Below are 6,338 nucleotides of genomic sequence, written 5' to 3' on the forward strand. Positions count from 1 at the left end.
GGAGAGGAGAGAGCCTTCCAGTGAGTGTTGCTACAGTGTCTGTTGCTACAGTGTCTGTTGCTACAGTGTGCATTGAACTACAGTACATCTACATTCCTATGTCTAACATTTGAAATTCTGCCTTTAATGATAAATATGTGCTTCCTCCTGGGCCTCTCACTGGAGTCCAATCAGAATCTCCTACGAGGTCTTCTGACACAGACAGGAAGCAGCTCACAGACCAATGAGGAAACAGTCAAGTATATCAAGGAGAAGATCAGGGAGAATCCCTCTCCAGAGAGGTGCATCAATCTGTTCCACTGTCTGAATGAGCTGAAGGACCATTCTCTAGTGGAGGAGATCCAAAGCTACCTGAGCTCAGGACGTCTCTCAGAAGCCCAGCTCTCATCTGCACAGTGGTCAGCTCTGGTCTTTGTGTTGCTGACTTCAGAAGAAGAGCTGGATGTGTTTGACCTGAAGAAATACTCCACATCAGATGAGGGTCTTCTGAGGCTGCAGCCAGTGGTCACAGCCTCTAAAACGGCATTGTAAGTAGATGGACAAAACACTGTATTGATACTTGGGCAATAAATGGAGTATGTCATCACTTATTATGATTTATGGATTAAATGGAAGAAATTGAGTTATTCAGCATATGGTAAAAAGTAATTCATTAATGGATTGCATGCTTATCTTTTATGTTTTATTGACACACAAATATGTGACTTGCTCCATCATGTTCAGTGGCTTTGTGTCTCAACTCCCAATAATGAGGTAGAAAGAGTCAGTTCCAGTCAGAGTACTGAACACTGGTTTGGAGAAATCCACTCCTGACGTTGACTCTGTTTTTAACCTAACGACTATCGCATTCCACTCGAGGTACCACAGATACTCACACCGTGGCTCAAATGAAGACTTTTGGTCTGACATTAAGCAAATAACATGGCTGGCATATATAATAACATGGCTGGCTGTGTTCATGGTATGGTAGTTCTCTAGCCAGTGAGATTACAGTTGGTGCAATTGGAAGGAGCTCGCCACTCATCTCCAACTGAAAGCTCTATCCATCATTTAAGGCATGAAAAGTATGGATACATGATGAATTCACCTTTAAAAGGAAGTGAAATCATAAGAAATCATGTTGTTCTCGTGAAATATGTAAAAAAACAGCCCATGTAAGGGTTTTGACAAATGTCATTATATAGTAATTAGGTGCCGTGACATGCAACTGGAAATGATAAAACACATCACATATGTACATTTTTCTCTGAGTCAAAATGACTTAATGCTTGTATTTATTCCTCATTCAGGCCGAATGGATGTGACCTCACAGAGAGATGCTGTGAAGCATTGGCCTCAGCTCTCAGCTCAGACTCCTGCCACCTGAGAGAGCTGGACCTCAGTCATAATGATCTAGGTGACGGGGGGGTGAAGCTGCTCTCTGCTGGACTGGGGAGTCCACACTGTCAATTACAGACACTGAGGTGGAGAAGCATGAGTATCTAGAGCCATTATATAACACTAGTTTGAATGTTCTTTACTTAAATACAATGTGTCTAGCCTTTCAACTGCTAAATGAAGAGGATACAGACACTCAGGTAAAGGCTGAATATGTGGCTGGACGTATCAATGAGATGAATGCACAGTATCTATTTTCCACATGATTGTGAGTGTGTCATCCAACCACTGTGGGTTCTTCTGTGGTTGATATAGTGTGGACCATGATGGAGAGTGCAGGCTCAAACCTGGGCTGATCAAATGTAAGTTGTATCCCTTGTAAAACATTTTAAATTAATAAGTAATATTTTGTGTGTAAAAATAATGTTACCATAACAAGATCATATTGTGAATATTGTAATTTATTCAATTGTATTGATTTGATGATTATTTTTGCCCTCTCAATCAGATGCCTGTGAGCTCACACTTACCCAAACACAGCAAACAGACTCCTCTCTCTGTCTGAGGAGAACAAAAAGGTGACACGGGGGAGAGAGGAGCAGCCGTATCCTGATCACCCAGAGAGATTTGACTACAGGCCACAGGTGCTGTGTAGAGAGGGTCTGACTGGGCGCTGTTACTGGGAGGTAGAGTGGAGTCGGGAAGAGGCTGATATTGGAGTGACATATAAAGGAATCAGCAGGAGAGGAAGGGGTAAAGACTGTGGGTTGGGATTAAATGACAAGTCCTGGAGGCTGCTCTGCTCTGACAGTTAGGAGTGCATCTGGACTGGCTGGCCGGCACTCTGTCCTTCTACAGCGTCTCCTCTGACACACGGACCCTCCTGCACACATTCCACTCCACCTTCACTGAGCCCCTCTACCCAGGGTTTAGGCTTTGGGATGTGGGCTATTCTTTGACCCTGTGTAAACTAGTCTAAGGGAGATCACACTGAACACCAAAGGCTCAAAGATGATGGACCATAACATGATGCCATGATGTGTTTTACAATCACATCAAGCTTCAACACTTAAACTCAAAGGTTGTGTTTTTCCATGGGAGAGGTCCCCAGTTTGAGCCCTGCTGGTTCCATCAGTCCCACTCTGACCACTAGAGGGCAGCAGTGTATGTACATACGAGTGAGTCACATTGGGTATTTGAGCAATGATGCTGTATTACGTAGTGATGTGTCCTCTCTGTGTGTAGTGTCAGTCCCACTCTGACCACTAGAGGGCAGCAGTACAAGTCCTGTGAGATGGAGGAGTCTGACTGGAAAGTCTTCAGGACTGTCGGTGGAGGTTTATACTGCTGCCTCAGATCCCATCTACAGCCGTTGATGAGAACCAGTTGGTTATTTGCTCATTGTGAAAAAGTGCAATAAACTGACAAAGCAGAAGCTTTGAATTTTCTGTACAGAGTTATATCATTTTTACTGTGTATATATATATTGCAACTGATAGTGAAATAGACTGCAATAGCGTGACAAAACAGAAGCTTGGAATTTTCTGTACAGGGTTAAATGTTTTTATTTTTATTTCTGGAAATGCAACTGACAGTGAAACAATCCAGATGAATGATTAGATGATCAAATCAGACTGATGATGAACTCTGAGAATAACACAGGAGAGAGTGTATGAATATAAGGGTTGGTTAGATTGGGTGTTTGAGTTGTGATGCTGGATCACGTTGCTGTGTGTAAGATAGCAGGGACTGGATGTGAAGACAGCTCTCCTTCTCTGTCAGTACAACATGGACATGTTCTGTAATTCACTTTCCATAGATTCCTTCACCTGTCTATCTATCCAATGTACATGTTGTTCCTTCTCCTGTGTGTGTGTGTGTGTGTGTGTGTGTGTGTGTGTGTGTGTGTGTGTGTGTGTGTGTGTGTGTGTGTGTGTGTGTGTGGTCAGAGAGGATGAGGGGAGACACATTTAACTGTGTAATTGTATTGATAATTTCCTGTACTTGTAACATTCCAGCCTCTGTTGTTTTATATTGATTGTTACATTCCTTTACAGTTCAGTCTTCTTCTCGTTGGTCCTGTCGGCCATCATGCTTTATGTTAACATGTATAGTTTATTTCCCTCTTCTATTCTCCCGTGGACCAACCACAACTCACAAACCTCATTTCCCCCCCAAGTGCCTCTGTGTTTTGGTAGTAATGACAGTAACTCACCTTCTGCCTCCTCCTTTTCATTCTGATGAAGGCAGCACTAGTCTACTAGCCTGAACTAACCCTGGAGTCAAGGTCCTTCATTTACTACAATGATGATGATGATGATGATGATGATGATGATGATGATGATGATGATGTCCATATAAACAAAGTATTTGTGAAACAAAGAGCCGTGTGACCTCATGATGACTCTACACGTCAGAGGCATGTCTTGTTTGCATGTACACCAGAAATAATACCAAATATACCATAATGGACTGAAATTACCATGTGAAAAGATAATAATAATAATAATGTGTAAATAAAGAAAATAACCTTGTGGATGAAATTGATTATGTTTATTTATTTTTGCCATCAATCCTCACACAATGCCCCATAATGACAAAGCGAAAACACGTTTTTAAACATTTTGAAATACAGAAATACCTCATGTACATAAGTAGTCAGACCCTTTGCTATGACACTCATATGGCTTTGTGGGTAGTCAGCCATCTTGTTGTTTCCGACCTATTCAGATGAATCTGATCTACTGCAACAATCACCAGGATAGAAACAGTTAGCAGATCTAGCTCTAACATTGAGTCACCTGATCAGCCAGAGGAGGATGGGTCCCCCTAGAGTCTGGTTCCTATTTAGGTTTCTTCCTCTGAAGGAGTTTTTTCCTTGGCTTACTCCTGGGGATCTATGATTTGGTGTGAGATCATATTGTTTGTATTGTACTTATTGTTTACATTGTTTAGTATTATTTTATTGTGAAGCACTTTGTGACATTTGTCTGTGTAAAAACCACTACACAAATAAACTTGATTGATTGATCAAAATGTGTTTTTTTTTGTTTTTGTTTTTTTAACATGTCAAACTTGGGATAATGAAATCTATGGTGCAATAGCTATGGATTCAGACAATCCAGATGAATCAGGTTTCATGATGAACCCATCCATTGAGTGGAGGTAGTTACAAATCTAAAACAAGTGGTCAGTTTTGAGAGTTTGGTTCCTCATAGACTCAATGTTAGAGCTAGATCTGCTAACTGTTTCTATCCTGGTGATTAACATTCAGATTGTGTCTTGTTATTTGATCTTTATTCCCCATAAAGCCAGACCTTGCTCCAGACCTATCCAGATGCATCTGATCAAATGCAACAATCCTTTTTGTTCTGTAATGTGTATGTGCAATATATTTTAAACTAACAAGACCAAAGTGTGGGACAATAAAGCTTTTCTGAATCTGAATCTCAAAGATGAACTTAAAGCTCAACACCGGTAGGATAGGCTTGGGAGGGCAATGGTCTGGGCAGAGTGAGGTCCCATGCACACACATGCACCTGTGTGTGTGTGGAGTGTGCATGAAGTCAATCAATGTCAGGATTTCCATCCACCACAGTGTGACTGTGCCAAAATTTATATTGACATCCCTCTAACCCAATCAATCCATCCAATCTTGCCTTAAGAAACGAATTTCGAAAAATGCAAAGGAGTCGTGGCTCAGCGGTTAATACCTTGCCCCAAGATCAGGGGATTGTCGGTTCGAGACCCAGTGATGGCTCTGGAATTCAGTTTGGTTTTGAATATGTTTCCCCAAACCTTCAAGTCAAGTATAAGAAACGAATTTTGAAAAATGAAAAAGGAGTCGTGGCTCAGCGGTTAATACCTTGCCCCAAGATCAGGGGATTGTAGGTTCGAGACCCGGTCATGGCTCTGGAATTCAGTTTGGTTTTGAATATGTTTCCCCAAACCCTCAAGTCAAGTATAAGAAACGAATTTCGAAAAATGCAAAGGAGTCGTGGCTCAGCGGTTAATACCTTGCCCCAAGATCAGGGGATTGTAGGTTCGAGACCCGGTGATGGCTCTGGAATTCAGTTTGGTTTTGAATATGTTTCCCCAAACCCTCAAGTCAAGTATAAGAAACGAATTTCGAAAAATGCAAAGGAGTCGTGGCTCAGCGGTTAATACCTTGCCCCAAGATCAGGGGATTGTAGGTTCGAGACCCGGTGATGTAGGTTCGAGACCCGGTCATGGCTCTGGAATTCAGTTTGGTTTTGAATATGTTTCCCCAAACCCTCAAGTCAAGTATAAGAAACGAATTTCGAAAAATGCAAAGGAGTCGTGGCTCAGCGGTTAATACCTTGCCCCAAGATCAGAGGATTGTAGGTTCGAGACCCGGTGATGGCTCTGGAATTCAGTTTGGTTTTGAATATGTTTCCCCAAACCCTCAAGTCAAGTATAAGAAACGAATTTCAAAAAATGCAAAGGAGTCGTGGCTCAGCGGTTAATACCTTGCCCCAAGATCAGGGGATTGTAGGTTCGAGACCCGGTGATGTAGGTTCGAGACCCGGTCATGGCTCTGGAATTCAGTTTGGTTTTGAATATGTTTCCCCAAACCCTCAAGTCAAGTATAAGAAACGAATTTCGAAAAATGCAAAGGAGTCGTGGCTCAGCGGTTAATACCTTGCCCCAAGATCAGGGGATTGTAGGTTCGAGACCCGGTCATGGCTCTGGAATTCAGTTTGGTTTTGAATATGTTTCCCCAAACCTTCAAGTCAAGTATAAGAAACGAATTTCGAAAAATGCAAAGGAGTCGTGGCTCAGCGGTTAATACCTTGCCCCAAGATCAGGGGATTGTCGGTTCGAGACCCGGTGATGTAGGTTCGAGACCCAGTCATGGCTCTGGAATTCAGTTTGGTTTTGAATATGTTTCCCCAAACCTTCAAGTCAAGTATAAGAAACGAATTTCGAAAAATGCAAAG

This window comes from Argentina silus, assembly GCF_951799395.1.
Source record: "Argentina silus genome assembly, chromosome: 21".
Lineage (NCBI taxonomy): Eukaryota > Metazoa > Chordata > Actinopteri > Argentiniformes > Argentinidae > Argentina > Argentina silus.